Raw genomic sequence first — 12,254 nt, 5'->3', positions numbered from 1 at the left:
AAACGTAAGTTTGAGGGCTTATAAAGCTAAAAACCGGGTTTCGATATACGAGGTTGATACAACACAAATAACCCATTGTGTATCATCGTGTTTTATAAAAATCAAAGAAAGACAAATTTATGGAGTAAAATTGCATCATGTGTTTCAGTACTTCACGTGCGAGAATGATTTTAAAATATTGTGTCAGAAAATACATATTATTTTATATTGAACAATATGATGAATTAAGATCTTCCTGAAGGAAGATTGTGGACAATCACAGGATCAGTCCTCCGCTGATACAGCGTTAAGTCTACAGATTTTCAACGCTAAAATCAGCGGTTCGAGTTCCCTCGGTGGACTCAGCAGATAGCTCAATATGACTTTGCTATAAAAAAACATACACATCAAAGGATTAAATGAAAATAATTTTTCTTTGAAAAGGTCGTGCAGATATATTTTTAAAGTTCATCTGAAAAACTGTAATTTTTTTATTTTTTGAAAATCGGTAGTTCTTTCTTTAAAAACCGAAATTGAAAAAAAATCTAAATTTATTTTCGAAAAGTTTGGAAAAAATTCTATTTCACATAAGTTCCTGTCATGAATTTATGGAAGTGTTTATCAACCACCATTCCTGATTTTCTTCAGAAGAGAAATATTTGAGCAAAGCCACTCCTAGAAAAGCTCTATTTGTGACCAACGTGCACAGCGAACTAAATAACAAATTCAGGGATTTCACGAGAGAATAAAATTAAAGAATGGGGTAAAACATAGTATAGTGCAAGACTGTTTAACAGTATAGTGCAAGACTGTATAACAGTGTAGTACAAAACTGTATAACAGTGTAGTGCAAGACTGTATAACAGTCTAGTGCAAAACTGTATAACAGTGTAGTGCAAGACTGTATAACAGTCTAGTGCAAAACTGTATAACAGTGTAGTGCAAGACTGTATAACAGTCTAGTGCAAGACTGTATAAGATATTTTCTTTGAGAATGTTTATTTTGTTTGTTATTTTGTTGTTTGTTTTTGTTTTTTGCCTTTAATAGAAGTATTTATTTCGAGTTGCCTTCCTGTGATATTGCAACCATAACCTGGAGAAGCTGATTTCACTTCATCTCACGATTTTCTCAAGGAAAAAAAGCCTCCATCTAATCAAGAGAGCTAATTTTTCAGACGTTTCACAAATACAGCTTGAAATGTTTGTCGTGGAGCATCAAAGAAGGAGACTTATTTGTCGTTCTATTACCAGACCTTTATCAAAATCTGCAACGACGTTTATTTCGAGTTTTACCGGAACTGTTTAATATTAACTAAAACTCTGATCCAATGTCTGATCCACCCCAAATCTTTGTAAGTCAGATGTTTTAATTGCAAATAAGCTTATTGTAACGGTTCTATGTTTGCTATTTCTTCACAACTTTATTTGTAGAGTTGAGAAACACACACACACACATTTACATATCGATACATTGTAGTGAGTTTATAATTAGTATAATGTATCTGTGAAACTTATTATTATCCTGTGTAGAGAGAAAGCAATCATTCAGATGTTATTTTTAACTATCTTTACCGTGTTACGTGATTTTGCATTTCTTTCGTCAGAGAAACTGAATTGCTCTTGCTAACAGATTAAGTTGTTGCAACGATAAGTTAGCAATCTAAAGTCTTAATACTTGTTACACAGATCAGCACATGTACATAAGTATACAATTTTTTTCTGACTCTGAGCTTATAAAATGCATTGGTTGAAAGATAAAATCTAAGCTCCAAATTAAACAAGTAATAATATATTCCTTTAGTATATTATGGTACTTGGTAAAGTATACTCTTCAAAAAAAGAAACGCAAAAGGCAAAATATGAGACAAATTGTTAACAAGTTTATTCCTGGTAGTTCTGTATGACATGTGTGAAACTTTGCACATTCACTGCTGAGCATCCAAAGTCTGCAAAGGCGAAGTCCACGCTCACTAGATATAGTTTAACGTCACTCAACGTCAATAACGAGTATGCCCCCCGTGAGCATCAATAGCTGCTTGGCATCTCCTGCCCATGGAAGTGATGAAATGACAAATCACATCCTGTGGAATGGCTGTCCACTCAGCCTGCAAAGCTGCTGCAAGCTGAGGTAGAGTCTGCGGTTGAGGTTGTCGCCGTCGCAGACGTCGGTCCAACTCGTCCCAAAGATGTTCGATGGGGTTTAAGTCTGGTTATCTGGAGGGCCAGGGAAGAACGTTGATGTTGTGGTGTCTCAAGAAGACAGTGGTGAGTCGGGCTGTGTGAGGGCGTTGTCATGTTGAAAAATGTCGTTAACGTTCACCATGATGGGTTGCACATGGGGCCTAAGAATATCGTCGACGGTTGCGTACGGTCTGATCGGAAATCCTACGCAGCCCTGGTATGGTTGAGGCAGTAGATGTCGCAGTGATGGTCCTATCCCGAAGGTGACGTAACCGGATGTAGCGATCTTGTGCGGGCGTGGTCACACGAGGTCTGCCAGATCGTGGACAGTCACGAGTTGATTCATGTTGTTGGTGACGATTCCATAGCCTTGTGATGGTGCTTGGGTAGACATTCACAGCTCTGGCAACATCTGATCGAGATTTGCCTACTTCCAAGCGACCAGTGGCGTTGTTACGTTGTGCTTCAGTCAGTCTTGGCGTAACTGTATTGCGTGTCGGTGGCTTAGCACTGAGCTATGGAAACCGAGAACCCGTCACTTTTATAGGGATTTTGTACATGTTGCACTTGCAGAACATGCAGATCTCTCAAACAAATTTATTTGACACGCATGCGTTTTGGCGAAAAATCCGATGTTTTCCTCCGTTTTCAAAGTGTACAACTTTTATTGTCATTTTGATCTGACAATCAGTGCCTTAACACGTGTAACATCACATACTCTGAGCCTGTAACGTTATTACATATATTTCTCTTTAAAATAACAACAATATCCCTTTTGCGTTTCTTGTTTTGAAGAGTATAGTTAGTGAACAGTCAAATACACAGAAGGCAGGTTTTTGAAATTGACACCGATTTCTACCATAGAAAAAAATAGTAGACATGACGATAATGAGGCCTGAAATATTATTAGGAAGGGTACAAACAGTTAGCAGAAAACAAACAATTTATTCGATAAAACTAATGGGGTAAAAGTAGCTATTACTTTCAGTACTGGATACCTAATTTTAATGGAGGACTGCAACAATACTAAATTCTTCGGTTTACACATGCACCCATTAGCAGTAAACAGTAAATGTATTATTGAGATACATATATATTACATAAAATTTAACATTCTACGTAGATATGTTCTGGTGACACTCATTCGTTTTCCAAAGTTACATTACGAACGAAACTACATATATTGCAATATAAACACACTACGTTTTTTTAAAGAACAAAATGCAATTTTTTAAAAAGGAATGAAAGGCCACCTGTAGCAGCCATCTGTTTTTACTATTCGCACCACAAAACAACAGTTTATTAAGTATTTAGTGTCATTGTTATGGTTACTGTTAAAGGTTATGTATTGCAGAAATAAACACTTAGTTATGAGTCAAAGGTTTCCCTGATATTTGAAAAAAAAAACAATAAAACAACTGAAATTATTAAATGTTTAACATTACGATAATATTAAACATATACCATTACGAACCACTTCTCTACTTAAAGACATCAGATGTGATTAAAACGAGAAGTTATAAAACTAAATGTCTTCCATTACGACTCTCCTCTCTACTGAAAGACATAAGATGTAAACAACACGAGAAGTGATAATATTAAATGTCTACCATTACGACCCTCTTGTCTACTTAAAAACATCAAATGTGATCAACACGAGGAGTGATAATACTAAATGTCTACCATTACGACCCTCTTGTCTACCAAAAGATATCAGATGTGACCAACACCAGGTGTGATAATACTAAATGTCTACCATTACGACCCTTTTGTCTACCAAAAGATATCAGATGTGACCAACACCAGGAGTGATAATACTAAATTTTTAATGTTATGATTATTGGTTTTTATTCTTACTCTTTGTTACAGGTGGTAATTAGATCTTTGAAAGATAATATTTTTATGCCTTCTCTCTACAAGTATTAAAATAATTGGCAAACAAAATGATTGTTCATATTCTATCTGATGAACGTTATTTTACAATGATACTTTCTTTTGACGCCAAAAGCCAAAAACATAAGTGATAATGCTAAATGTCCAATGTTACGACGCTATAGACAACCTAAAGATATGAGATGTGATCACACCTGGAGTGATAATATTAATTGTCTAACGTTCCGACCGTCTTGACTACCTAAAGATATCAGATGTGAAAAACAAGATGAGTGATAACTCTAAATGTCTAATGTTACGACCATCTTGTCTACCTAAAGACATCAGATGTAACCAACACGATGAGTGATAACACTAAACATATAATGTTACGACCATCTTTTCTGTCTAAGAATATCATATGTGACCAACACAAGAAGTGATAATACTTAATGTCTAACATTACGACCCTCTTGTCTACATAAAGACATCAGATGTTACCCATACGATAGGTGATAATACTAAATGTTCAATGTTACGACCCTCTTGACTACCTAAAGATATCAGATGTGATCAACACCTGGAGTGATAATACCAAATGGCTCACGTTACGACCGTCTTGACTACCTAAAAATATCAGATGTGACCAACACGATGAATAATAATAGTAAATGTCTAACATTACGACCCTCTTGACTACCTAAAGACATCAGATGTGTCCAACACGATGAGTGATAATACTAAAAGTCAAATGTTACGACTCTCTTGACTACCTAAAGATATCAGATGTGACAAACACGATGAGTGATAATACTAAATGTGTAATGTTAAGACCATCTTGACAACCTAAAGATATCAGATGTGACCAACACGATGATTGATAATAATACTAAATATCTAACATTATGACCCTCTTGTCTACTTAAAGACATCATATGTGACTAACGCGATAAATGATAATGCTAAATGTCTACCATTACGACCATTTTCTCTACGTAAAGATATTAGATGTGACCAACACCAGGAGTGATAATACTAATTATCTTGCATTATGACCCTCTTGTCTACCCAAAGGTATCAGATAAAACCAACACGATGAGTGAAAATACTAAATGACTAACATTACGACCTTCTGGTCTACCTAAAAATATCAGATGTGACCAACACGAAGAGTGATAATATTATATGTCTACTATTACGACCCTCTTGTCTACTTAAAGACACCAGATGTGATCAACACCAGGAGCGATAATACTAAATGTCTAATGTTACGACCCTCTTGTCCACCAAAATATATCAGATGTGACCAACACCAGGAGTGATAATACTAAATGTCTAACATTATGACCCTCTTGTCTACTTAAAGACATCAGATGTGATCAACACCAGGACTGATAGTATTAAATGTTTACCATTACGACCCTCTTGACTACTTAAAGACATCAGCTGTGACCAACACCAGAAGTGATAATACTAAATGTCTACCATTACCAACCTCTTGTTTACTTAAAGGCATCAGATGTGATTAACACCAAGAGTGATAATACTAAATGTCTATCATTATGACCCTCTTGTCTGCTTAAAGACATCAGATGTGACCAACACCAGGTGTGATAATACTAAATGTCTATCATTATGACCCTCTTGTCTGCTTAAAGACATCAGATGTGACCAACACCAGGTGTGATAATACTAAATGTCTAATAATACGACCCTCTTGTCTACCTAAAGATATCAGATGTGACTAGCATCAGGAGTGATAATACTAAAAGTCAAATGTTACAACTTTCTTGACTACCTAAAGATATCAGATGTGACAAACACGATGAGTGATAATACTAGATCTGTAATGTTAAGACCATACTGACGACGTAAAGATATCAGATGTGACCAACACGATGAATGATAATGCTAAATGTCTGATGTTACGTCCCTCTTGAATACCTAAAGATATCAGATGTGACCAACACCAGGTGTGATAATACTAGATGTCTACCATTACGACCCTCTTGTCTACCTAAAGATATGAGATGTGACCAACACCAGGTGTGATAATACTAAATGTCTACCATTACGACCCTCTTGTCTACCAAAAGATATCAGATGTGACCAACACCAGGAGTGATAATACTAAATGTTTACTGTTATGATTATTGGTTTTTATTCTTACTCTTTGTTACAGATGGTAATTAGATCTTTGAAAGATAATATTTTTATGCCTTCTCTCTACAAGTATTAAAATAATTGGCAAACAAAATGATTGTTCATATTCTATCTGATGAACGTTATTTTACAATGATACTTTCGTTGGACGCCAAAAGCCAAAAACATTGTTTGTTCATATCTTTCATGGTATTCCCTTTTCTGAACAATTTCAGTAATCTTATCAGCTCTGAATTGATTTCTATTTTATGAATTTTAGTATCGTTATCCAAAAATTCCATATGTTTTCATTCATCTTTAGAACTTTCACCAAAAACAGAAGTTATCAGGAAAATTAAACATTTCTGAGAATATTCAAGTGATTTGTCCACAGAACCTGAATGGTCTGAGTTTCCATCTTGCAATTTAAAACAGTTAAAAGCAACACACAATATACACTAAACTCTTTTGTGTTTTTTATTTAAAAAACAAATAATTCATCGTTTGATAAATACGACTTGTGAAATTACTTTTAATTTTTGTTACCATTAACGAACTGTTGTTCTTGGATTTTATTAACTGGATACCAAAAGAATGAATTATAATACAATGTTTCTAAGTTTTATGAAAAAGAACAATAAAGAGTAAGTTGCGAGAAGAAAATATTCACTCTGAACATTCAATGTTCCAATAACTTAAATATCTTTATACCCTCTCAATATTAATTAAGCATAAACACCAAACGTTATAGAGATAATTGAAATACAACCATAGCCACCGGTTTTATTAAAAAGTAACGTCGTATCAGGTCACAATGATAACTGGTGGATTAGTTGTCATTGGACTGTGACGGATTGGATGTTTTAGATGTCTCAACTTTCGTTGACATATTTTACTTTTTTCGACTACGATATTGCACACGCATGGTTCACGTGAAATATGAATTTCACAACCAATTTGTTATTCTAGTTAATGTCAAACGATGTAATAACTAGTTAGTGTTAATTAAAGATACTATGAATACTTTCTTTTTAAACCTTCATACACTAATGTATTAAAAATCCTACTTTGGTATGTTCTGATAACGTCTATCGTTTTCCCAAAATTACATTATGAACGATTTGTTTGTTTGTTTGTTTGTTTGTTTTTTAATTTCGCACAAAGCTACACGAGGGATATCTGCGTTAGCTGTCCCTAATTTAGCAGTGTAAGCCTAGAAGGACGGTAGCTAGTCATCACCACCCACCGCCAACTCTTGGGCTACATTTTACCAACGAATAATGGGATTGAACGTCACATTATATCGACACAATAGCTAAAAGGGCGAGCATGTTTGGTGCGATGGGGATTCGAACACGAGACCCTCAGATTGCGAGTCGAATGCCTTAACTCACCTGGCCATACCGGACCTATTATGTATGAATCTACAAATATTGCATATGAACAAGAACAAAATACAATTTCCCCAAAACGGATCGAAGCCCATCTGTAGGAGCCATCGCTTTTAACGACTCGCACCAGTATACAACAGTGTGGTGCCTGTCAGTCAGTCCAAAGATACTAAAAAGGATGACGTCACGTAAGGTACAATTAGCGTTGCAAGTTGTACTTTCGTGACATCATTATTAGGGACGAAATGCCGTTGCATAAATTTCTTTAAACGTGCTTTTAAAAAAAAAAATTCCGTTAAATGTTTCATTTGTTTTTTTAAGACTGCATTTCTCGTGATGTCAATAATAAATATATCAAGACTCTCTTCATAACATAAAAAGTGTTTTTGTTGCACGTGAATCACCTTCCTCTTAGTAGATATATATATAAGATGTTTGTCCATATGTTTGTGTGTTGAGAAGTTTTTTCCATCACGATTGAGCATCCCTTGAGTACGCGCGTGCATATAAGAGAACCAAACTTGGTTTGAAACAAGAGTAAAATACACGTACATGTCTTCTATATTTTTAATCAATAGAAGGTGTTTCACCATAGCCTGTGCTCTCTCTTGAATACCAGTTCTTTACATTCGCAGTTGAAAACTACACGTAACGTTATAACGGTTATGATGAATTGAATCCCTACCCTCAGTTTATTCTACCCTTTAATTCAGCTTAAAACTAAACTATAAATACATGCTTTAATTGGAAGAATCACAAATTCATATGTGTGTTATCCAGCTGATGAGCTATCAATAGTACATATATCGTACGTTCATAAAAATATACGTTTTGTTATCTGTTTTCAGGTGTCGTTAAACGTTGGTATACCGAATAGGAAGTAAATCGAAAAGGAAAGGCTATGTTTCAGTTTTGTGGAATAAATTCAGGTAAAGAGATTTATTAAATAATATAGAAATGTTTTTAAACAATTGTAAGTTTTGTGTGTTAAACTAGTAACAGTTGTTTAATAACTATAAACAGTGAAAATAATAATAATGCTTTATTTAAATTTGTTGTTTTATGCAATCCTAATTATGCAAAACGGATTTTCTCTTTTAATGTAAAAAGATAAAATAACATAACTTAAAATTTATTAATTGATTGATGAATGATAATTTATTTATATAGCATTACAGGTAAAACAAAAATAATTAGTATTTGTGAATCATATTACTAATGTGGTTAACATAAAATGGCATTTCTCGTAAAATCTTACATCTCTCTTTAAAGGAAGAAGGAATTCTCAATAGCCGTGGCTGTAATTAGATCTCAAATCGATCAAGAGATAGAGCTATGGGCAAACAGCTTTAATTTAAAAAAAAAACATAACAACAACCATTCTATGACCTGGTATGCCACGAATGATGAAATGAGGGAAATTCAGATTTTTAGAATTGGTTTGGCTAAGAATGTTTGCTGTTGCGTATAAACTTTCATTCATAATGTATATTTTTATATCACCATTAGTTTTTAGTGTCACAGTATCTAGAAACTGATTTCTCCAAGCCCGTTCCCTAGGCTGTGGTTTCGCTAGATAGTAGATAGGGACAGTGAGAATATCGTTAACCCATTCATTCCCTACTCATTCCCATAAATGAGAGATGTCATGGAAATATCTTTGCTCGTTGTTGACTCGGCCACAATATAAAAAAGTGTTTATTCGAAAGAATAATGGTTTACACTTTTCTGTTACGTATACAATTTTTATACGTACTCGAAATTTATAAAAAAAAAAAAGTACTACTTCTCTTCATTATGAAGTACGTATTAGCGGTTACAGTGAATATTAGCAAGTATACTGTTTGGCTGAATCCAAAACTAGCAAGTGAGTTTCTGGTAGTATTCATATACTTAATGGTTTAAAAATAACCGAGCAAAAAATTTATTATTCTCTATGTGTGAATTAAAACTAACTCTATGTGACTTTTACATGTATATTGCTGCATAAATATTAATACAACCTTTATAATATGCCGTTTTAATTAGACATACAAGAGTCAAAAAATAAAAGTTTGTAACTTAGTAACATTTTAATGTTACAATGACATAGGTTTAAATTGGTTAGGTTTGACTTTATGAATACAATTTCATTTTTTGTGTGCATGAAATAATTTACCTCAATGTTTCTAACGTTAAAAATTCGCAACGTTTTGTTGCATGGCTTATTGTGAACAAATTGAGGCAACCATAGCGCATGTGAAATAAAATATTTCTTGTAGATAATACTCGATTTATTCGTATTACTGTAGTGAGAGGGATCCATAATATCAGAACAAGTACATATAATTAATGATTGTTTGATTATGAATTTTCACGCATAACTACACGAGGGCTACCAATTTACCAATGAATTGACCTTCACATTATAACGCCTTCAGGGCTGAAAGGGCGAGTATGTTTGATGCGACCCTCAGATTACGAGTCGAGCGCTTTAACCATCTGGCCATGATGAATGATTGGCAAAAATACAGAGGTATTAAGTTACAATTAAAGTGACATCTTTCGCTTGTTATTTTCAGTATCGTTGAATTATTTTAATCGTTTCCTGTTAAAAATTAAAACTCAAAATAATGAAAACAAATTTAATTTAAATGTTTCTTACATTATATTTCTAAGGATATAACTTGTTATTTTGTGAGATTTAATGTCCTTTTACATCGACGTAACTTATAAGTTATTTTAAAATCTACATTCTCGCTTTTATGTTATTACGCAACTAGTTGGAGTACATGTCCACTGAACATGACTAATGAAAGGTGATCTTAGGCCATGGAAAGTTGCTTCCCTTATTTGTAATTGTAAAAAAAACACGCGAAAACGCCCATGAAAATTACGAAACATGAAATGCGATATTGTAAATTTATATGTATCTCCGCATGGATCAAACAAATTTTCATATCAAATTTGACGAATATCCACAAAGAGGGGACAGAGTAGAGATAACAACGCAAAAAAAAATGCTCATTAAAACTGCAAAATGCAAAACTGAAAATTTGTGTCTCTCTCCTTGGGGTAACTTAACCTCTGTACAAAATTTGGAAGAGATCCATTCAGAGGTGGGGTGGTAGTGGTAAAAACTGCAAAAACGCCCATAAAACCCAGAAAACGCAAAATGATAAACTGAAAGTTTGAAGGTACCTCTGCATGGACCTAATGATTCTCCATGCCAATTCTGGTGAAGATTCATTTACACCTTGCGAAGTAGTTACGTCAGACAACAGACAGCACTGTTACATTTACTATGCGTGCCATATTACTATGCAGATTTTATATTTATAAATATCTAAAAAAGTATATGTTTTATATAAATGATATCTATACAGTTTAGCTATCACATTATCATACACAAGATGCACAATTGCCATTGAAATCCATTAAAAACAGAAAGTTAAAGTTTTCTTAAATGTCGTAAATTACAGTGTCAAATTACTAAGTAAGTTTCTGACAAATTAGTCTATAGGACAAAAATAACAGTTGCTGGAGGTAATAATAAATAAAACTGATACAGTTAATCTTCAGCAACCAAACGAAACCCGGTAATCGCTTAATACATAAAATTACAATAAGATACTTAATAATTTTGGGGGCGTTATAATGTTACGGTTAGTCCCACTATTCGTTGGTAAAAGAGTAGACCAAGAATTGGCGGTGGGTGGTGGTGACTAGCTGCCTTCCCTCTAGTTTTACACTGCTAAATTACAGACACCTAGTGCGGATAGTCTTCGTGTAGCTCTGCGCGAAATTAAAAACAGACCAAACCAAAAATTTAATACTTTTATTGATATAACCACTATTTTAGACATAACTTTTGGGATCCTATCATTGACAAAGTTAGTCAGTTTTTGAATATCGTTAACACATTTTGTAGATGATAGTATAACATTCCAGAGATCATTATTTGATGTAAATTAACTTCCACCTGCATAAATCGTACGTTTAACGATACTCCGAAGGTTTTAGGTTCTCTATGGGATTTAAATCTGGAGATAAGGCTGGTTATTCCATGAGCCTGTTATTTTTTAGGCCTATTTTTGAAAGGTAACTCAGTCTATCACGACCAGCACGAGATGATGCATTATATTGCATAAAAATGACCTTTTATTGAAACACAAAGACTTCCTCTTATACCAAGGTTTTAAGCTGCCCTTACGAAATATTATATCAGAAGTACGCAGGTATTTTAAATGGACTAACAAGCTCATTACCAATGATTACTCCTTCTTGCTTCTCATTCTGGATAAAACTAAAGTACCTATGGTCCATCCATCTGGGCCATAAAAAGTTGCACGACAATCACCTGTAAACAAAACTTTTTAAAAATTGACTTTTAGATACTGATAAGCCCACAAAAGTCGCTGAATTTTTTCTGCACCCCTGTGATGGTTTAATTACAGACTTAATACATTTTTCAACATTCTGAAGGATCTTACGTTTTGATGATTTTGGAAGATCTGAAGCTTTAGTCTCTTGGAATATCTCACTACAAGATGAAAATGGCTTCTTTATAGTTGCTAGCTTGCTGCTAAAAGGTTGGTGTCTTGAACTCCCCACACTTTTCCTTTATCAAACGTTGTCCGCTTCGCATCGGATTCGACTAGGAATTTAACAGTTTCATGGTCAAAACCAAATTTTTTTGCAATTTCAGTT

The 12,254-nt window shown here is 34.1% G+C and overlaps 1 pseudogene across 1 annotated transcript in view; it reads left to right on the top strand.

Annotated features, from left to right (window-relative positions):
- LOC143244404 (uncharacterized) overlaps positions 1 to 12,254 on the top strand; it is a 298,731-nt pseudogene that overhangs the window by 223,200 nt on the left and 63,277 nt on the right. Inside the window, exon 5 of the transcript XR_013025052.1 lies at positions 8,414 to 8,494. The product of XR_013025052.1 is annotated as an uncharacterized LOC143244404 (transcript). The remainder of the gene's footprint in view (positions 1 to 8,413; positions 8,495 to 12,254) is intronic.

This window comes from Tachypleus tridentatus, chromosome 2, assembly GCF_004210375.1.
Source record: "Tachypleus tridentatus isolate NWPU-2018 chromosome 2, ASM421037v1, whole genome shotgun sequence".
Classification (NCBI taxonomy): domain Eukaryota; kingdom Metazoa; phylum Arthropoda; class Merostomata; order Xiphosura; family Limulidae; genus Tachypleus; species Tachypleus tridentatus.
Note: the sequence above shows the minus strand (reverse complement) of the source record. Positions and strands in the feature narration are given on the sequence as shown.